We start from the raw sequence: 22,760 nt of genomic DNA on the forward strand, positions 1-22,760 counted from the left end.
GTGCCTGACCTGATTCTTCCTTCCATTTAGCCACATTATGTCTTGTCCCATCTGACAAGTAAATGAAGAAAAGAAGCTGCTTCTTTTGCAGCAGTCTTTCATGTACTCTGAAGTTATGATGTTCCCTTTTCATCTTTTCATGTCAAGGATGAAAAGCCCCAAGATAACCTTTTGTTTTTTGCCCCAAGTACTAAACTGCCTTCATCCACTGAGGACTTCTTCCAGTGGCCACGTGCTTGTTAACGTTCTCACATTTGTGGCTGCAAATTCACAGAAACGTGACAGAGACTTCAGACAGAATAAGCCTCATCTGAAAATCACTGTCAGCTGAATGCAGACTTTTGAGAAGGTCCAGTCTGAGACTTCAGTTCTGCTTCTCTCTGGAAACCATCTGTACTTCAAGAGTTTACTGAAGTGTTGATTTTTTCCAGCAGGTACCCTATCTCAGACAACAGTAGCTCAGATATTCAAAAAGAGAGCTCTTGCACTGTGAGGCACTCTAGTGTCCTTCAGCTCTAACAACGTGATCTCTTCTCATCACAGAAATTTCAGGAAAATGTCAGAGATTTTGATTTTTTAATCCCAAAAGGGCACTACTATGTAAAATGTCTTTGGGAGAACAGGGAATAAATTTCATTTTTGAAAGTTTAAGGTGTAAGTGGTTGACCCCTGGGAAATAAGCGTACTGCTTCACTTGCTGCTTTAATGAAGGTCCTTTGCCAGAGAACACGAAGTTCTTTTATGGAGTTTGCTTTGTAATATTGACTCACTTACCTGGGCTGGCAAGGAGCTTATATCTCTCCCTCAAAAGTCACATTAACTGCTTCACTGCTGCCCAGCGTGAGGTGATGCTGATGCTGTAATTTGCAGCAGTAAGACAGATAGGGGGTTGGCAGGCTACTGTCTCTCCTTGCTGCTAGCCAGGAACTCAAAGATCTGCTACTGTCCTGCCTGCTTGATCCCACCTTCCTGGGCTGCACAACTTGCCCTTAGTTACAGATTCTGGCCGTCAGATCAATTCCTATGAGCGTGTGTTATCCCCGAAACACAGCTACTGCAAATGAAAAATATATGGACCAGATTGAGCACTATTACACTTCTGCTCAATACTGTGTAACAAGATTGATGACTCCTTCAGCTCCCAGTCCTGCTCCTATAGAAGTCAATACATTCATTGCCAATATGAGCAGGAGCAGCTCCCTATCTCGATAAAACACAATCCCCACAAATGTACCTCCCTCTATTCCTTGCCCCCAAGGAGGGCCTCAGTGCCCTTGCAGGCTGTCACACTTCCCTAAGTAAGCATGAACTTAATGCCCACTGCAAGGAGCAAAACGCACGAGTGCAGAACCACAGGCAATAGGACGTTGCCAAAGTGTTCAGGCTGGGCTGCAGACTGGAACAGAGTGTTTTGCTGAGCCTATTTGTGCATGCACTGAACTCGCCTAACTTATCTGTTAATTGCTTTGACCTGTTTGTTTACTTCCTGCTCGGGAGTCTCAGAATTTGCTGCACTCAAAATGACTTCTGGATTGCAGCACTGAGCAACATTGACTTAACCTTTTCCGCTACTCTATGTCAATATTTCCAGTCTATTCATATGCATGTGCCATTGCACTGGGTAAACCAGGATTGTGTTCAAAACTAATGCTCTTTCATTTATCTGCAGGTATCGTATTGCGCAGGTACACAAAGCACCCACATGAAGGTCCTTAATGAAAAGCTTAACCCTTAGCAACCAAAGAACCCATGGAGCACCAGGCCAGAGCACCTCCAGTTTAGAAAGCTTTTCTGGTCCTTGTCAGTGCTCTCCTCACAACCAGAGCACCAGGTACAGACGGTGCTGATCCCGTTTCCCAGCAGCAGCAAGCCAGAAGACAGGAAGACACTTTCAGTGAGTTCTGTTTGGGACACAACCTTCACCCTTGGGTTTCACAATTGATGACTGTTCAAAGGACACCCTAAAATTGACCACTAAGCGTACTGGGAACGTGAACACCAGCAGTGAGTGGTGCCACCAGAACTATTAAAATCAATAGTGTGTTCAGGCCCTTATGGCAGCATTTTGTGTGTGTTTTGCGATCAGGGAGCAGAATGGAAAATGAAATTCAGCTAGAAATATTTATTTTTTTATTTGAGATGACAAAACCAATTATTTTGTTGCTGATACCCAGCATTGCTCTTTATTCTGCTTAACTCTGCATACCTAACATTGCTTAAGAGATGTATTTCTCAAAGGACCATTTTATAAAGTTCTTTTGGGACTCTTGCATCTAAAGGGGACTTTGTAAAAACAAACTTTGATCCGACTTGTTTGATCTAAAAGCCAACCAAGCTAGGTAAAAAGATGAAGAGCTGTTTGCGCACTGGCTGCCTTTTTGAATAATTCTTTTCTTAAGTAGTGACAGGTTCAACACAGTTCAAACTAATCATAGCATTTCTTTTTCATGGGTGATAATTAGAAATTTTCTTATTTGCAAGTTACACGGTTCTCTCCTATGCAACACTTGTCAGATTAGCCTTCAAATCAAACGTTAAACTCTGCCATTTTGTAACTATGTGGAGTTTTTTATTTGGATGTGGAGGGTTTTTTTTTAAATTTTAATGAGCTGGTATTAACTGTTGTTTTATTTCTCTTAACTTCTACAGCCAAGCAGGCATACTCCACTACCCGAAGCTAGGGCTGGCAATAGGAGTGCATGCCTAAGAGATGCAAAGAGAAAAATCACTAAAAACCCCCTTGTTTCCAGACTCTCAAATACACTGTGGGGAAACCACTGAAAGGGTGAGGGCTTGGGGAAAGTTTTCCACAGAACAAGTCTTGTTTTACCAAATATACCTGTTGGACTAGGTAGGAATGGAGATATGGAGAGAATTCCCTCTTTATCTTTTGTTCCTTCACCAAAAAACTGAACTGCCTGGGCACATAGGCAGAAGCTGAATTTTCTCCAGTGATCAGACAGAATATATCTAGACAGATGACAACAAGCAGTACTTGTGACATGATTCATGTCCACCCACCTGCAAATTAAATAGGCCTAAAATCAGTGAAAATATTTTATTTTATTAGCTAGTATAGAAATTTATCATCATTGTCTTTTCTTGTTAGCTCCCAGAAAAGGTGTGCAACTGATCTCTGAAGAATTTTTTTTTTTTAATCTTTCTCACACATTGTGCAAAATATTTTATTCTTTACACTGGTTCTCATTATTTAAACAAAATTGGCTTAGGTCTGAAAAGAATGAGTTAGGACCTGCCTTGAGGGGAGATTTTATTTCAGTTTATGAGTTTGTGGATGTAGGATGGACAAAGTATGCAGCATTTCAGAGTATTTTTGCAGTCTCTGTGACTGAACAAGAAGCATATTTCACCAGTCTAAACCTAGTTCTTGTACAGTCTTATTCAGCCAAAGAAGCATTTTGGGCCCTAAAGTAGGACAGCTTTTTGGTAGGACTGTTGCAAGTTGGAAATTGGAAGCTGAAGTCAGACACAAAATGTTTGTCTTTGCTCAGACATCCAATTGAGGAAGTTTAAATGCAGCTTCTCTTTGTTTAAAAAGTAAAACACATGAATCAAGCCTTTTACTTAAATCTTCCAGCTTTCTCTGAGAAACGATATCCTTTTCAATGAGCCTCAGGCATTCCCACTTGACTCAGGTTAATGCGTTTGGTCTCTATAGAAACAGCAGCAGATCCCACATGTAACTTGGAAAGGTCACCTCACTTTTGTACAAAAGCTCACATTGTCTCTTCCTTCTGTTTCATAAAACAGCAGTAAAAGGAAGCAAAAGGCAATGCACTGTACTCATCCAGAGTCTCAGGGCTCTTCTGCTCTTGCAGTCGCTGATGAAAGGCCAGGCCCTTCAGTGCTTGTGCTTGCTGACCATCCTGGGTCAAAAGGAAACACGAGCTTTTAAATGCAAACTAAATAATACCATTGAGTTGGCAGGAAATTCAAACTGTCCCGAACTGTCTGGGAGCCAGCAAAGCTAATGAGCTGTACCATTTCCAAATGGGCTGTTGGTAACACCATCTGAGAGCTTGTGTACATACAGAGTTGTGCAGGTTTGCCTCAAAGCATAATTCAAAATGGATTTAATTAAACAAGAGAAAAAAATAATATGGTAACTTAAATAGATATCAAGCAAGCTTATGTCAATTTGATTAAGGAAGCAGTTTAAACTGAGGCACAATAATCCTCTGTTAAATAGAGCAGAGCTGTCTTTTGTCAAGGGTTTTCTAGTGCGTTAGCTGCTCTTGGTTTAAAAAGCAATTGAAGTTAAAGGCAGTCTGCAAGTCAGTTCCCAACCTCACCATCATGTCTGTTAGTAAAAATGGTGAAAATTTTGGGACATGGTGATCAGTGAGACACACGGAAGAATGTTTAGAGAGAGATATCAAAGAAACATATCTGTAGAGAGAGAGAGCCTTTTCATATGAAAATGGAGCTCTGGAAAGAAAAAAACCTTCTTGAATTTCATACAGCTTGAGAGCACTTTTTTTGTACTCCAATGTTCAATTACACAATCTTTAGTGCAAGGAGTATTGTTCTTTGGAGGGAGAAATGTAGGTGAGAGAGCCCTGCTTTATGTGCAGAGACATTTCACAAGCAAGTCCTGTGCAAGAAAAGTGGTGATGAGTCAGGAGGGTAACTCCAGGCCACAGCCACAGCCAGACGGTCCTGGGCTGTCCCAGCCAGCCCACCACTCCCATTCAGGTTTCTCTCTGAGGCTTGTGGGTTACCAGATTCATGCAAACACCATCCATGTTCTTTCACTCTGCCTTCCTCACACAGTTGCTTTCTGCACTCTGGTATTCAGGGCAAATGTGAAGCTTTGCTGCTCATGTGTGCATTTATGGAGTGCTTTGGCTGTGTGGCTGAGAGTGACTGTGCTCCCCTTACAGCAGTCACATAAAATAGGATGTGGGCTTTATGCATAAAAGGCTAACCACGAGTTCAGCTCTGTATTTGATAACAACTCAGACCTTCTGTGTGCAAAGTTCTGATGGCTGTGTACTGCCAGTCACTGGCTTTTATTATCTGCCCAGAGGAAGGAGCAGTTACATTGGAGACAGAACCACTCTTGGGACCTGGGCACACAGCAAGTGACTCTGGCTGATGGACACCTTCAGCTTCTATTATGTTATTTCCTGGCTTTGTAGGTTGTGCAACCCTGATCTTTGCATTTCCACCCAGTCTTCTTGCAAAAGGCTACTGCTGGAGTCCAGCCAGCCAAGTCCCTTCAAAAGAAATTTGCTTAGAAGTCTATAGTTATAATGTAAATTCATCTTCAATTTCTCTCAAACCCATTTATGTCTTAACAAAATATTGTTTATATGAAAGCAGAGAGTATCACAGGGCATCTTTCAACTTTCTGGCTCCCTCCCTGCTGCCCAGAGAGGACAACAAATTGAACTAGGACTTCACAGAGACTGCCTGCAGTCACAAATGTGAATGGTACCTAGCTCAAAAGGCTCCTAAGTGCAGGTGAGACCTTCAGATGCCACTGTAGCACTTACTGCTGTAAATCAAAGCAACAAGAAGTGCTTCAGAAGCAAAGTTCATAAGGGGCTGTGCTCTAAAGCCAGATTTAACATACTCTTTCCATTAGTTTTCACAAGAACTGAGAACATACATCTCTGAGGGCCAAATTTGGAACTAAATGGAAGTTCCCCATATTTTTCAATACAGACACCACAGTGCATGAGATTTGGTAGCATCCTGATAAAGCTATGTTGATAGTAGCATGTACCATTTTAATCTAGTATGTCTCAAGTTAGGGCTGAGGGTTGTCATGCACTCATAAGACACATTTCTCTAATCCTGAAGTGGCATCAACTTGATTATTTTCAGTAAGTGCTCTACTAAAAGAAGCATCAGATACATCTAGAGAGATATGACACTGCTCCTCAGTTATCTTCACCATCACAATAAAACTCCTGTCTTTTTACTGAGTTATTCCTTATATTCATATTAATTGAACCTCCTTCTTGTTGAACACTCTCCACCATTTTTCCATTTTTTTCCTAACTTAAAAAAGTGCTTTTTTTGCTGCTACTCCAGCTCAGCCTGTGCCCAGATAAATAAATGCCTTGTGTGCATCTGCAGACATCTCCAGGTTGTCAGTTCTTTTTCCACTCACCTGGAGCTGATGCCCTGGAAGACACATATTCTTTGCCCCAGATATTTCTAAGATGGGAATAATCAGGCGTTGTGTAACAGGAATCCAAGTCTGCTCCAACCAGTATGTTCCAAGTTAGAAAGATTTGATTTCTCTTCGAGGAGCTCAGCTTGCACAATGTAAAGTAAATAGCTGTTCTCATCTGTGGAAGATTTAACAGGAGAGGGGAAAGGATCAATGCCAGCTCTGTCTGTAAGACATTAGTGTACTTGGAGTGCCTACAATAAATTTTTAACCTTTTCCAGCTTCCCTGGGGATGGGCAGGTATTCAAAAATATCAGCACTCTGATCCTAAAGCTTCACTTACCAAATCAAAATGAATGAGATGTTTAGCAAACCACTGATAGATAAATGATAACGTTCTCTTTAACTAGATAAATAACATATTTTATTAGACAAACAGTAGAGAGATTACCACTGTCTGTGTGAGTGAGAGTTTAATGTGAAGGACTATCTGATTTTATCAAGAGCTGAAATTTCCCATTAATTCCATTTTTATTTAAAATTAATACCCATGGAAGTCTGTGATGTCTGAGGCAGGTTTTAATCAAGCATATTTTGAACACCAAGTAGCTTGTGAGCCCAGCAGCAGCACTGCCGCAGTTGCCAGTCTGTATTCTCCTCATTTCTTGAAAAGGTCTGTGTCCCTGTCAGGACACAGTACCGTGGTGGGTGCCCAGATAAGCTCTGAAGTGAATTGGCTCAGGCCCTGAGCGTGGTGCCACGCTGCCGGGTGTTGCTCACAGACAGAACAGACACCGCCACAGAGCGTGGGGGTGGGAACGGGTCGCGTTGTGTAACAGCCTACGAGATGCTCTGCGGGCTTGGATGTCCTGCAGTGAACTTCAGCTCTTGAAGCACAAAAGGTGGTGCTCCTTCATTTGCCTTCAGTACTCATGTCACAGCTTGGCACGTGTGTGACATGAGAGCTAAAGGGGCAGGAAGAGATTTTGCTTGTAGTAAAAGCTTATAGAGAAAGGCAGAAAATGCAGGATGAGAGAAGTCACTGCTGCAGGCTGTTAGCAGTGCCCGAGAAGAAACATTAGAAACTTAGATCAGCTCTAACTAGGACTGACTGTCACAGGATGGAGGAGGGAAAGGCAGAAAACATTAGCAATATGCCTAATTATAACCTAACCATGGCACGTTACCAATCCCTCTGCTCTGGAAATGGCCCCATAAAACCTAATGTAGACACCTCTAAGTGTCTGACCAGCAAGAATCCTTCAGTGCTGGTGCCTGAATCCTGACTATTTTTTTTCACTAACCTCCCTTACTGTCTTCTTGCATGTAGATTTTAGATCACTTGTTAATAAAAAGTCCTTTAGAAAGCTTTCAGGGTGAAAGGTAGTGTACTGCATCTTTCCAAAACTAAATTGGATATACAGTAGAGCTTAAAAGTTTTAGAATTTAGAAGTTATATGTATATATTCTATATCTATCTATCTATCTATCTATCATCTATCTATCTATCTCAGGCTCAATGGGGACCTTATATCTCTCTGTAACTACCATAAAGAAGGTTGTAGTTAAGTAGGGGTCAGTCTCTTCTCCCAGGTAGTAAGTGACAGTACCAGAAGAAATGGCCTGAAGTTGTGCCAGGGGAGGTGTATATTAGATATGATGAAAACATTATTCACAGAAAGGATGGTCAGGCATTGGAATAGGCTGCCCAGAGAAGTGATGGAATCACCATTGCTGGAAGGGTTGAGAAGGCATGTGGATGTGGCACTTGGGAACTCACTTTTTTGGTGAGCAGGGTGGTGCAGGGTTAATGGTGGGACTTTTATGGGTCTTTTTGAGCCTTAATGATTGTATGATTATATACATATTTATTTATGTATATTAGAAAGTTCAAAATCTAAATTGCTGTCTAAGTTATTTCTAGTTTATTAACACACAGCGCTAGCAAACCTCAATGAACTCCAACAGTGTTTTTAAGGCCCTAGTTTATCAAATTAAATCTTCAAGCAAGATCTTTGGATAAACACATGCTTAGCAAGCATGTATCCAGCCGAGTCTGGGCCTGACCTGCTGTGCCACGCTAATTATTGCCAAATGGGCAGTGTGTGCTGGTGTTTGCCACTGCAAGAGTCTGCAAGAAACTTTCCCTCCAAAAGCTGTCACTGCCTCCAGCAAGGGAAAACCAGTCTTTCAGTTCCCTAAGCTCCGACTCTACATCTCTGTGCAGCAGTGTTTGCAACCCAGAAGGGATAAAGAGGGAGGGAACAGCTGCCTGAGATAAAATAGTAATGCAAGGTACACCTGGCCCAAACTGAGGTGCAGAGATCTGGCTTATAGGAAATCAGAAGCAGGGAACTGTGGTGCTAAATTGGCACTGATGCCACTGGGGTATATTTATAATAAATTATTCTGAAACATGTGTACTATAAAATTAAGTATGTGTGTAACTCCACCCTCAGTTTCTGTCTTGACAATGTTTTGTGCTCTGTCTCACTGTCAAGGGAGGCCAGCTGCACTTGCAAATTAGTGTTAATTTTGAAATGCAGCTGTCATATGCAGTGGGTCAGAGTAATGAAAAGGGTTTTAATAGAAATTGAAATTAGTTAAATCAGAGTCTCACAAGCAATTTTTCCACAAGAGGAACAAATTACTAATACCTCCTTTGTATTTCTCCATTACTTCAACATTCCAATATCATGTCAGTCACCTTATTTGCATTTTGGCATATTTTGTGGATTATTCAGTATTCAATTGTGGATCCTTCAGAGTCAGTGCAGTGTATCCTCTGAATACATATTACTGATAGCTGCACAATCAGTATTCTGCATTCATAACATGGAAGGAATTAACTGATTTTATGTGCTTATGACATTCAGAGTAAAATATCTGAAAGATATTAGAGTAGATAACATCACTGTATGCATGCATAATAGCATGTATCCAAACAATAAAGATTATAGGGAAAATACACACTGCTGGATTCAGAGTACTTCTCTGCCAGTAACAAAATAACCAAACTTTAATAACATTTGTGGGTTTTTTTAATAGAGTCTCATTATAGAATATTTTTTCTACAGCCTTTTGTGTCTCACTCCCTAGGCAACAATCGTGCTGAATTTCATATTCTTTGATATATGCTTGACTTTTGCTATCCATGTAATCCCAGAGGAGTCAGTGGGACTACTCATAGACTTAAACAGAAGGAGATGAAGGATAGAAGACTTAGATTGTCTCTCTGAGAAGAGCTCATCATGACCCTTTGAAATGGCCAAAATCTATGGAGCATAACAGAAATGTGCTCTTGAGAAAGAAAAAGCCATAAAGTTCAATTTGGTCCTGATACGCGCAAGCCCTTTGGAAATGAATGGGAAAATTGATGTTGACCAAAGAAGAGGGGTCTCTCTCCCTGACACTGGTGGTAGCCCCAGGGGCTACCAATTTATGTCACTTAGGGGAACATACATTTTTGTCAGTTATCTTTGTGAGTGTAAATTCAGAATACAAAAGTGATTACCTTATCAACTTACTTAGTTGAGATTAATTTCAGATCTAATCTGCTGGGTTTCCACATTGTGGAACTCCCTGGATATTTCTTGGGTTTGGCCCTCTGTAATCAGATTATTATTTGAAGTTCTATCCATCACAATTGATTTGTTCTGTAATGCATTCAATGAGTGTGATATGTAATCTCCTAATATCTTCTGATGCTTCTTTCCACAGTGCTGCCTCAGTCACAAGCAGTGCCTTGATGTGAAGGTGTTAGACAAAGTAACATGTGATGTATTTGCTAGTTGTAGGCAAATAAGGAGAGAATCCTGAAATAGGAATTGACAAATGCAATGTAGGTTTATTAAGTGCCAGAAGCATTGCCAGAGTCTGTCAAACTTCACAATTTTTTGGACCTTTGGATCTCCTTTCCTTCTGCCTCCAGAAAGCTGTTATCTATTCAAAATATACTATCTTTTAGCATTTCAGGGGTTTTAGCATTCATTATCAGACACTGATTGATTTCTTGATATTGATATTATGCTGGAAAAGATGCAAAACACAAAAAATCCCCAACCATGCATCATGTGAATTATGTCAGACAGGAAACCAATTGTTGGACCTGAAATTTCCTGTTTGAACAATAATTTTGCGCCCTATCCTGATGGTAGTCAGATTGACTGAAATAGCCACATAATGAATCATGAAACAACATCAAGCAAGGAAGGCGTGAAAGCCTTCACTCAATTGTGTTTTAAGTTTTATGAGTTTCATTCCAGCTGGAGCGGAACAGAGTAGTGAACTTGAGCAGAAGTACCTATTAATTTTTACAGCCAGTTTGACTATTGTGCTATAAACCATATTTTCTTGTGCTCAATATTGGTAAAATAAGAAGTATCCCCTTTCATACTTGTTGAATCAGAAAAGCAGAAGAATTGAGCTCCTTCATTGCGATAACTAAGAGTCTACACTGCCTTTTAATGACACTCATAATACTGATCCACAGAAGCAGGGTTGTGTTGGAGGCTGCAGGATGGAGAGTCTATTTCATTTTAAGGCCTGTATTAAATGAAGTAGAAGGGTCAATATAAGACTCAGATTTCTCATTTGCAGTTGCAGAGAAGAGATTTTTGCAGGATAATGGTTGTAAAGCAGTAAGTCCTAGGAAACGTTGTATTTTTCTGTGGGAACAGACACTTTAATTCATTGACATAAAACAGTGTGGAAGTCAAGAATTTAGTAGGATTAAAAACCGAACAGAGGCACATCTTACACAAACAAACACTGGTGCCATTAATCATGGTAGTGAATCAATGTTTGATCTTCCATCTTCAGCCTCTGAAGTTGAATTTTAAAGTTGAAATGGAAGAAGGGGAAGTATTTCATCATCTTCTGCAACAACCAGACCTGTCTGCAGTGAGAGGCAGCTACAGATGGAGCTGGACCTGCTGTGAGAAATCCTAATCATTTTTCGTCTTTTATAAATCATGTCATTTTACTGACCGACTGTTCCATTTATGGTTTAAAAAGAGGCTAAATTCAGAATATTAAGGGATGGATATTACAAGATCACAGCTAAAGATGTAGCTTTTTGTGCAGCAATCTCTGGGCTCAGCTTTGGAAGCTTCTTGACTTTCCTCTGACAAGATCCAAGATCATCAGGGAATGCTTGGGAACTTTTAAAGAAATTTAAGGTACTTGCTGCTACCAGGCAAGGACAAGATAAGGAATCTGCTCTAGCAGCTTTAATGAGCATAATCAGCTGCCTTTATTATCTGCCCCCAGCTGGAGAGGGCCAAACAGCCTTTTTAGCTGGTGCTCAACTAAGAAATATATAGGAGTGCAGGTCCCAGAGCACAGCTAATAGCTAGAGCACTTTATAGAAAAGGGGGCAAAGAAGAGGGACTCAGGGCAATTTTTCTGCTGCAAAATCTCAGACATGGTGTTAACACACCACAGAGTGGTTTCCTTGACAAACTATCCATGCCAAGGTAGAGGCTTTGACACAGAGTAAGTTGCAAATGGTAGATGCAGCCCTGCAAGTGTCCTAGGCTGCAGGGAATGCTTGAAGTCTTTCCGAGGCCAGGAGAGATGGCCCTCTGTCCTGCAGGAGCTGTGCTGCCAAGTGGAGGAGTTACAGGAGAACAGCATCAGAGAAGAGGAAAGCAAGGTAGAGAGGATCTTCTCTGAAATGAACAGTTTGAAGAGCTGAATCCCATCTGCAACAGTGGGGCAGGTGCTGCTCTCCCCTGGTATTAGGGTAAGTGCAACCTCTGGAGAAGGTGAAGGTAACCTGCAAAACAGGTTTACAGCCCCCAAATTTTGAAGAGGGTCATAGGTATGTTGTGTGCACAACTGATGATGTGTGTGATGACATGCGTGTTACCTCTGTTAGAGGTGTCCAGAAGCACTAACCTTTCAAAAGAGGCGAGTAACTTTCTCTGTCAGAGCCTGCTTTATGCTAGAGCACAAAGATGGGACAGCTGAATCTCTCTTGCTGGCTTTTCTCTTGTTCTCTTGTGCCATGGGCTAGAATGGAACAAAGCTGTAAATTATGGAAATATCAGTTTTCACTCAATTGCTCTGGATGGAATTACTCTGAGCTCTGCCAGTTACCATTGGAACAACTTAGCATATGCTTCAAAATCAGCATTGCAAAAAAGTCTTCCTGGAACTACAAAGCATCCGCAGTTCAAATGTGAAGTATTTGGACAGTGTAACAGTGATATTCTTTGCTTTGTATAGCAGGGCAAGAGTGTTGCTACATGTTTTGCTATTCAGGGTTTTTTTACCCCTAAGCTGAGGTTTCTCCTATTTATTTGCTTTAAAGGTGCTTTGTGAATTGGCAAAAGATCTTACAAATGCTCTACATACTTTTATTCTTGTTTTAAATGCCTCCAGTTTTCTTTCCACATTCAAGGCAGTGTACAATTCAAGTGATTTCATTCATGCTGAAAAAAAATCCCATTCACTGTTTGCAAGAAATATTTACTTAGACAAGTAGTTCAAAATTTTTATTGGTAAACATGAGTTTAATGGATAAATCCACCTATTCCCCCAGGATAAACACTTGGAGTATGAGGCTACTGCTACCACATATTTCAAATGTTCAGTGTCAGTCATGAGTACTAAAAGAGCAGTGTGCTTTCTCTCTTTACACAACCTGCATTTCCTTAGGAAATACTGGCATTAGGACATGTTCTGTCATCAGTGGCCAGTCTCAACCACTCTGACTGACCTATGTGCTTACATCACTTCTTTCAATCTTCTTTCAATCTCTGAGATATATTGAAATATAACTTGAAATCTAATGGCTCAACTGAGCTCAGAAAATGTGATGCAAACAGAGATTCTCCTAGGACTACATCAAAGGAATATTTCACTAGAGTGTCCTTCAGATACAGTATCACCAGAAGTTCCTTAATTGAAGTATATTCTGCAGACAAAAGCTAAAGATGTGGGACACTAAAGGAAAAAGAAAAATCTATGGGAAGTAATACATATTGGACAATTGGTTTTGGTTTTCTTATTGTACGCATGATTTTCCTTTTATATCTTTGATTTGCTGGGAAATGATGTGTCTCTTTTCTTGGGATTTTAATTTTTTTTCCACTGATGATTTGTAATTTCCACTGCTGGCTGTATTTCAATATTAAAAATAAAGTAAGTGCCCTGCACTGTACCTAACAAAACACTTCCTTACCTGCCACATAATATCAAGCACTACATGGCCTCAAAGAGGTCATATTTAGACTTTTTTGTTTGGGATTCTGGGGTGCAATGAATTGCAGGACTGTGTTTCTTGCTTATCCATCTTTAAAACACTTTTAATAGCACTATGAAACTTTCATGTAATAGTATGTAATTAATATTATTTCTTGTTAAGAATATCTGCTAGAGAAATTTCACCACCTTGTTCAAGGATACCATCTGCTTTGGGTAAGACTATGTAGTGTCAAAACTGTAAAAGAAATCTTGTCAAAGCAGTGTATTCTTACTACTTGTATGCTCTATTCATGGGCTTCCCAGTTGATTTTTCAGCAGAAATCCTGTGCTATTACTGTTCAGCTGTAGAATTTCTTTTGTTCAGCTCTGTCACTTAATACACCACTAACACAGCTTGAATTGGCAAACCAGATGGGTAATGCAGAAACCTCTATCCAGCTATGGTTCTTTCAATTCACAGAATCAAGTGTTTTTAAAAGCCCATCTTTTGTCCCCAGCATAAACATTCCCAAGCATCACCTGATTTCCTCATAATGGCAACAATTGTCTCTAGTTTCTGATCAATTTCTTTATTCCTACAATGATTTTCCCAAACATTGTTTCCAAAAATGAAGGAGAACGAATACTTTAAGAATATTCAGGATTTATTGTGGTGGAAGTTTAACAACCGTAAAGCATCACTTAAATCAAAGATTAAATTACTGGTTTTATGAAGTTGTAAATTTTGTAAACAACCTACTTGGGTTGACAGAACAGAGAAATGTCTGTTCTTCACATATTAGTCATATAAGACACTGCTGAGTCTGGGTCATTAAGCTAAAGAAGAAATAAAAGGGTCTGATTCTTCATCTGTTGAAGTCCCATGGGCGTAAGTTCAATAAGAACAGTACTACCCTCTTTGGTTCCTTAGATATTGTTAATCTATATTTAAAACCTGTGTTTTAATTAAACTTGAAATTTAATTTGCTTTAACGTCTGTGTAAAACAGATTAAAATTAATAAAGTCTGACCCCCTTATGGGTTACCATGAATGAATAATTACTCTTCAGCAGCACAGGACAGATTGTACTGGACTTTCTGGCACAAGTTCACAGTAAGAAGTCAAAGGATGTCCAAGAAATACCAGAAATCTTGAACTGCATTAGAAGTTTAGGTTTTCGGTTTCTCTTTATGTAAATTGAAAAAGCATGTGCTAGATTTTGTCACTGATAATAATTATGGAAAATTACCTGCATAAATTGAATATAGGAATATTCTAATTTGGAGCTTGAAACTGACTGCCAAAAAATTAATTCCTAAGGATGGTGCTCTTCAATAGTAATGCTAATTCAGGTATCACCACCTGGTCTAAATTCAAAGTGAAGAAATGTCTTCCTAAATCCTTTCAGTGCCTTTAGGAAGCTACCACTGTTGGCTACAATTGTTTGTTACCGCTCCAAGTGTATTCAAAGGTTGAAGTCTCATTTAGTCTCAGCTGAAAAAGAAACCACCTACAAAGAGACACATGGTGGTATTTTGGCTGCAGATACTGGCAGTGTACTTAACTGAAAGCACCTCAAAGGAAAATCCTGCAGTAAAATAGCATTTTTTGACTGGGAAAATAAAATTCACGTAGACTTATGTGAACCTATAGTTTTTCAAAGACTCATACTCACATTGATCTTCAATGCCAATGAATTTCCTTGTACAGATATTTTCCAGAAAGGGGACTTCTACCAGGTGAAGGCGAAGGCGTGATGTTTGAGGCATCCCTGCCTAACCCAGTGCTGCCCTGCATGGAAGGGACCCTACTGTTTCAGGGGAGGGGCATGTGGCAAGCCCTGAAGCTGACAGCGTCCCAATCCGTGCCTCTGAAACAGCACCCGAGTGCTGCCCTGGAGCAGGGTCACCATCGTCCCCTCCTGCAGCAGGGGCAGGGCATGCAGGGCTGCCAAGCACGGCCGGGGGCCGTGGGTGCCCTGGGCCTCCCTGTGGGCCACAGCAGCTGCGGCCTGCGGGACTTGAGCAAGGCCCAGCTATGGCCGCCCCTGCCAGCGCGGCAGCCCTGTGAGCACACGGGGGTGGCGGTAGCTCATCACGGCAGCTGAAGCGCTGCAGAACTGAGATCTCTTTCTGCAGCGGGTGCTGCTGCTTGATCCTTTTTTCGGCCCACGCGCTGGCCCTGACTAAAACTTAGCAGATTGTGTAGTTCAATGAGGCTGTAATGGAATGTAGAGGGATCGCAGGTAGACTGCTTTCTGCTACAGTAGTGCCGTTTAATGGGCTCAGATTTATCATTATCCTTGGCTGGCACAGCTCTAATTGGCAAAGCCCATGGCCATTTGCTAAAAGGAGGGGTGATATGGAGGTGCTTTTGCTTCTTTATGGCCCTCATTTCTCCAGATGCACTATTTCTTCATGTTTAACCTGTGCAGTCTGCCTCAACACCCTTTGCGTTATGGGGAGGGGAGCAGAACAGTGAGGGAATGAATTCCTTCAATGCTAGAAGCTGCTGGATAGATTTACCCAGAAAATAGGATTTGTTTAGCACAAGGAAGAGAAGGTATGGAGGAGGATTCATTGCTGTGTACCCCTACCTCACATGAGGGCACAGAGGAGGCCGAGTCAGACCTGATTGATCCATGTGGGTCCCTCCCAACTCGGCTTATTCCATGACTCTCTTGAGGGTGCACAGAGGCAGCAGACACAAGCCGAGGGAAATGGATGTCAGACATGCAGAAAACTCTTTCCCCCTGAGGGTGATCCCATGCTGGCATGGGTGCCCATGGAGGTACAGCCTCTGCTGAATGCTTTGGAGTACCCTGCCCTGTGCAACCTGACCTCACCCAGCTGGTTTCTCCCAGCCTAAATTCCCCTGTGGAGTCTTCAGTTCGATGCTGCTAAATGGATATCTGGCTGTTTCTTGTGTTCAGTTACACACCTTTTGTTATTCCACCTGGCACAGCCCAAACTTCCCCTGTTTGTATTTTTACTGAGAGCAGTGGAGGAATGAAGCACTGTGAAACAGGTTTCTCTGAAGTTTCTAGTCATGCAGGATGTCAGTCTATTTATAGCAACATCTGTAGCTTGAGAGACCTTTGATTACTTCATTTCAGAGTATATATATCTCTTCATCTGATCTGTCTCCCATACTCAGTGTAATGGTCCCCATTGCACTGCATTTATTCAGCATTTAGTGCCTATTTTCCAGAGACTAGCAACAGCATAAATTCATTTATCACAACTGGTGTGATTAAAGTAAATGCAAAACCAGATGTTGAAGGTTAGTCAGGGATAACCTGTTTTGAAGGAGGGAGAAAGCAAGTGCTGAGCCTGGCCTCAGTGTGTCAGACTGCACACCATGACTGAATGAGCCTGACCTGGCAGGATCTGTTTCTCTAGTCAAAACCAAAGGGTCGTGTGGAGGGGCGCTCTGTGGCTCACAGGGGGTGTAACACCCAGCAGCCTCAGCAGAGGTCTTGGTGTGACACTGAATTTTGCTGCCTTATACTGAAACTTCTCTTATTTGTATTTTCTCCTATCCTAAAGCTATTTAAAACTTTTTTTTTTTCTGCCAAAACAGATATGTATTATACATGACACACAGCACAAAGCACTTTCTTTTTAATTTTCAGGGAGTCTGTTAGTGCCAAAACATAAAATGCTTAAGAAGGAGGAGGAAAACTGGGGTAAGTGATATTTGGCAGGATCCACATGTTCCATTTGTTTATGCAACAATCTCTGTGCTGACTTACAGCTTCAGAGGCAGCTGTGTAAATACAGAGCTGTGATGGCTGAGGGAGCCAAGAGACAAGCTGTGGAAAAAAACCTGATAGAACCAGACGTGTTCTGGATGCCACAGGGTAAGGCAGAGCTAAGCTATGCCACAGACATCTTACTCTGATGCTACAATACCTTCAGTATCCCAGTATCCTTTTTTCTAACATCTTCCCTGTTATTGCTGGGGTTTGGTGTGTTGTGGTTTGGTTTCTTGTTTGCCTTTTTTTTTTTTAAGGACTTGAAATTAAAGTGTCATTATGAAAGAGACTCAAACCATTCCTGAAAACATTAAGAAGACTTTCTGATGCAGTCTGCCAAACCCTGCTTTGCCAACTGACCTTTGTGCTCCTGAGCACAAGGGCCAGGAAGCCTTGAAGGCATCAGCTTGTGGTGTTTGCTGGCTTCTTATAAGTTGGATTTACTCATTTGTTTTGTGAAGCAGTCCTAGGAACTGAAAACTTATGCATTTAATAAGTGCTGGAGCTGTTGCCACCCAGTGCTGTGGGTGCTGACCTTCCCCAGATAAGGCCAGCACAAGCATTTTCTTACAAGGCTGATGCTAATGCCTGCAGCCTGCTGAGCAAGTTAAGTCTTGGCAGGCTCTCTAATTTCATTTTGCTTCTGATAAAGCAGAAAAAAGATCACAGGCATAAAGAGGCAGGCTGGATTAGAAAACATTATCTATTGGATTTTTAAATTGCAAATATTCATCTGTAAAGCTTATTAATTTCTGCATAAATTTTCCAGAATTAAGAAATTTTATGAAGCAATACTATTCAGCAATGCTGTGCGACAGTTTACAGGTAAATGATCACCTGAACAATTCATCTAACTCTCACTTTTCAAAACACTGTCTTTGTCTTTTTTCATCAGGGTGTTACCTTCGTCTTTCTTAAAGACGTTCTTGTGACTTCTCTGCATTGATTTTTAGCTTATAATAGAACACACTTTCCCTTGTCCACCACATCAGATAATGCCTCTGCTGATTACACCTTTAAATTATTCTATAACAATGTATATGATATTATTTCATCCTAGGGTTCTCAGTTCTTCCATGTCTGCTACACTTCATAAAATCCTTCTCCATCCTACCTGTCCCTAAACTACTGGTCAAATGGGTAGATGCAGAGGCATTTACCTTGGTGCTGTAGTTCAAAAGCTCAGCATGCATGTCTTAAATAGGCTGCAAACTATGGGAACGTTCAGTTTCTCTTTTGACCCTTGTAAATTTCATTCCTTTTCTCTAATTTTGGAATAAAATTGATCTAAATATATGTAAAAATCCCGAACTGGACTGTTTTTGTCTTGTTTTGGGCAGAAGGATAAAGTTTTGCTCATCATAGGGAAAAGTAAAGGCAGTTCTTCTGATGATTTGAACTGTTTACCATTAAAAATTTAAGGAAAATCCTTTCAGGAAACAGGTGTTGCTGCCTTATATAGTAAAGGGGAATTTGTTTGCTCATCTGCCTTTGCAAGGCAAATTTAAGTGGTGTTACTTGTCTTTTAGCAGCACGACTGTCATTTCTTCATTCCTATGTTGTACAAAAATTTTGATTTTTTTTCCCATGCTTGGTGCAATTTCTTTTTTCCCTCAAATCAACTATCATGAATCATAAAATACTTTGAGAAAAATTTTTTGCTAATCAGCCGATGGAGTTGAGCAAATATATACCCTCTGACTTCTTCCCTTCAGGTCAGGATTGTATTTGGATTATAGGAACAGCTCCTCATTCCTGCTCTAAGGATATCTCTGCTCACACTGCAGAGGTGAGCCTGTGCTTCAGTTGACTCTCCCTGTAGAGTTCAGGAAAAATTTGAGTCAGAGGCAGAAACTGGTTTCTAACTAGAAAGAAATAAAATGAATTATGTTTTCTATTTCTCTTCCAAGGAGGACAATATTTTCTTGTGACATCCCTCTGGAACTGTGTGAATTGAGATGGGACAGGACATTGCTCTGTATTAAATCAAATAACTGTTTGCCTGAGCAAATCAATCTATGAAGCATCTCTAAAGCAGTTTACTAGGCCCTGATCCTATACTGTTGATTGATTTCAGTGAAAGATGTGAAGCTTAAGGACATGCTTCTATGTGGAGTTACTTTAGGGAAGAAATAAATCTGTTGGATTGTTGGATAACTCCAAGTGCAGACTTACAGGATAAAGCTTTTGATGGTTTGGATCCAAACAGCTAAATAGAGGTGTTGGTAGCAGGTTTCCTGGTGGATGTAATAAAATCTATTTACCCAGTCACAACCTTTTGTTTTGAATTTGGAGAGAGAACAGGTCCAAAAAAAAGGTAACAGCCTGTAAAATGGGCATAGTTTATCTTTCCACAGAGGCATTGATAGGTGAACACCCAGCATTTCAAAAATATTTTGCTTTTAGATTTAAAAGTGGTTTTCACCCCCATTTTATAGTTGAAGAAACTGAGGTATGCTGAATTTTAGTAACTGGTTGATATCAGAAACCTAGAAAAGGGCAGATTCAAAAATAACAGCTGGGTCTGGAGAGCAGTAACCTAGTCACTGAATAATGTTGTCTTGGAGCTAAAAGCCTGGAGGAAAAAGCTGAAATGTCTTTCTTCTCAACTCTGTCTCTACCCATGTCTGCATATCAGAGTCACTGAGCTGGAAAAATATGAATGTTGCAGTACAGCATGAATGAACTAAGCTGTCTCCTGAGCAGTGAGTGCATTTCCCAGCTGGGTAGGACATTGCAAAGCTTTTAGGAGTTCCCAGCACCATTTCACTGAAGCAAGATCCTCTTGAGGACGCCCCGGTTGAATGTTGCTTTTATTTTTCTTTTTCTGTGTCTGAGGGACATAACAATCTCCTGTTTCTAGCACAGCCTTTGCCAGAGCCTGTGTCAGGATGCATAATCAGTGGTCTCTGGTGCAACAGGAGGTGTTTTCAGAGCTTCAAGAGCTCTGACTGCAAGTGAGAAGGGTATTCAACAACTTACGTGGTTATGTCTTTATTAGCTGAACAGGAACATTTGCTAAAGCCAATAGGAAAGAAAAAATTGCAACAAAGGGCAGATAAAATCAATGCCAGTGTGATGAGACTGCTGCTGTTTCCACATCATACTGGTCCTTGCTTTGCTACTTCAAAAATAAAAAAAAACCACCAAAACTGAAACAGAGCCACCCAGCACACTAAACCCACACTCCCTGATCCCTCTGCAGTGCTGACATTTCGAACTAACTCAGCTTTGCACCAAGTAATCAGTTTGTCTCCTGCCCCTAGGCTCCAGAGGAGGATACTGTGAACCTTGCTCTGCTTTGAGATGGCTCCCAGCTTCTACTCCAGCTGCATTTTGACATGAAATTGAGATGGTCAGATTGCCTTCTGGTGCCTGTCTGGGCCAGTAACCACTGCTGGTGGCTGGTTTCTTTGGCAATATTCAGAGGTGATGTGCAAAGGGAAAGGAGTTAACTGTTTGACAAGGGACAGCTTTATTTACAGACTGCTGCCAGGCTAAAATCAGTTGAACTGCATGAAATGATGTGCACTGGTTTGTAAAAAGAGTTGGAAAGCCGTGACACTGATTGGCAGTGAAAACCCTATAAAGCAGCACACATCAATGGAGTAATTGACTGCTTCCCTCACGTAAATTGTTTTCCTCCTTGCCATACTCTTTGTGCACTTGAGCAAGCTGTGCTTCATACTGATGGAACATAGCAAACTTAAATAATTTTCTAAAAGCTGTGTAAGACACAGCTTGGGTGAGAGGGTCTTTTAAGATATTATTTGTAATACTGATAATAATTTAGTGAAAAAGACACTGTCTCTTAAACTGTACAAGGAGAAAGACTTCCCTTACAGGAATTCAATCAAGCAAGAGGGCAGGACAATGCTGACTTTGCAGATCTAATGCACCCATCTCCTTGTATCCATCTGCTTGCTCCAGTCCCAGAGCTGCTGGGTAGCTTGCTCAGCATCAGTTCCTTGAGTGTTGTTCAGTTGTTTCCAGGGATCTGGCATTTGAATTTTGGAGAGGTCAAAGCTTTTTTGTTGAGCTCCTGCTTGCCTTGGTTGTTAATAATGATTTTTCCAGCAAGTGTTGGCTTTGTTCCCCTTATAGGGAGGATCAGGTTTTCTTAAAAACCCAGCAGGAGTCTGTGCAACTTTTATTTCTGAAGCATGCATACATGCAGGGCACCTGCTGTGCAGCTGGGGCACTGCCCTCCAGCCAGGCAGAATTAACCTGCACTGCAAGATTAAAGGATAACCTTGAGCTTGGCAAAGACCTCAGAAAAGCAGAATTCTTCTCTCAGAACAACACCCTGCAATAAGCAGAGATAAGTCTGAGCCACAGCACCAAGTCTGGAGCCAAGCTGTTATGAAGTTTGGCCTGCTCTGAGGTAAGATTTCTACATAAACCTCTCCACAACAGAAAACTTTGAGGTTTCTCATTCACTCTTCTGGATTCATAATCCCAGGCATTCTGTTGTTGAGTGTGTTCAGGTAATGGTTTTTCCTTGGTCTGTCGCAAGCTAAGGGCCAGTGTGGGATTTGGATATTTTTTTGTTCAGCATTGCTTTAATCTTCAGTGCTACCTTCATATGCTATTCTTATGGGCTTACACAAGACTTTGTGAGCTCCTGTCATCACAAAATTTAAGGAGGCTGTTGCGTATCAGCTACGCAGCTGCACTGTGGGATCAAATAAAAAGGAGCCTGGTCCCTGTGAAATGTGTGGGAATGAAGCCTTGCTTAAGTGAAAGTATCTTTGAATGCTTTCCTAGATTCTTGCCATAACCACCATTGGGTTGTACAAGGAAAGGAGGTGGAAATGTTCTCCCTTTTGAAGCTTTTCCAGGCAGGGACAGGAGCATGCACCAAGGAAGAAGGCAAAGAGCAGGTGCTGCAAGTGTCCTGCTGGGAGTTTCACTCTGCTCCCTGTCTCTTGGTTTCTGCTCTTCAGTGGGACACAGGACTCACAGCTGGCACAAATGCAAAAAAAAAAAAAAAAAAAAAAAAAACAGCATCAAGGACAAGTTGCCAAAGCTGACTGCTAGTGTCTGGCACTTCAGTGGGACACATGACTGCTGAAGATGCCTCTCCTCTGTGTCCAAAGGGCAGAAGAGGATGTAACAGATCCATTTGCCCATTTGCTCAGTATGAAGACAGGAGTTCAATGACATGTTTCAAGGGATCACACTAAATTGATACTGCAGAAGATAATTAAATTGTGTGGCAGTTCATCAGAGGAGATGCCTGGATAATCAGGATTTCAAAGGCCTTTAAATCATGGTTTCTAGCCTAGCTGTGTTGATGAACTGTAAGGAACTGTGGATTTTGCTTGTCTGTTAGATTCCATGGAGGAGCAGTCAGTTTCTTTCCAGTTCCGTGACCCCGTCTCATTACAAATGATGAAGTACTGACCTGGCTACAGGCAGCAGGCTCTCTTGCTTTCAAATCTCCATCTGAAATTTCACAGAGGGTTAAAACCATCAAGTGTTTAAGTGAGTGCTTTGATATGTCTCTTCCATTCACAACTTTGCCTTTCCTTTGTCAATTATTCCCTCTATGCTTTCTTCTCCTTAAGCAAATCAGGAAACACTGTCTTCATTTCCTGTATGATTCCCTCCCATGTTATGCTGGTTTCTGCAAGTGGAAAAACAGAGCAGCAAAACCTTTTTTT

At 41.1% G+C, this 22,760-nt stretch overlaps 1 long non-coding RNA gene across 3 annotated transcripts in view; it reads left to right on the top strand.

Moving 5' to 3' along the window:
* Positions 1-17,929: 17,929 nt before the first annotated feature.
* The window catches only part of LOC119697635, a 30,987-nt gene continuing 26,156 nt past the window's right edge, over positions 17,930-22,760 (top strand). For 2 of the 3 annotated variants that reach the window (XR_005255902.1, XR_005255900.1), the window contains exon 1: positions 17,930-21,478. This is a non-coding gene — a long non-coding RNA (uncharacterized LOC119697635). The remainder of the gene's footprint in view (positions 21,479-22,760) is intronic. The other variant, XR_005255901.1, reaches the window with a different exon arrangement.

Source organism: Motacilla alba, chromosome 2 (genome assembly GCF_015832195.1).
Source record: "Motacilla alba alba isolate MOTALB_02 chromosome 2, Motacilla_alba_V1.0_pri, whole genome shotgun sequence".
Lineage (NCBI taxonomy): Eukaryota > Metazoa > Chordata > Aves > Passeriformes > Motacillidae > Motacilla > Motacilla alba.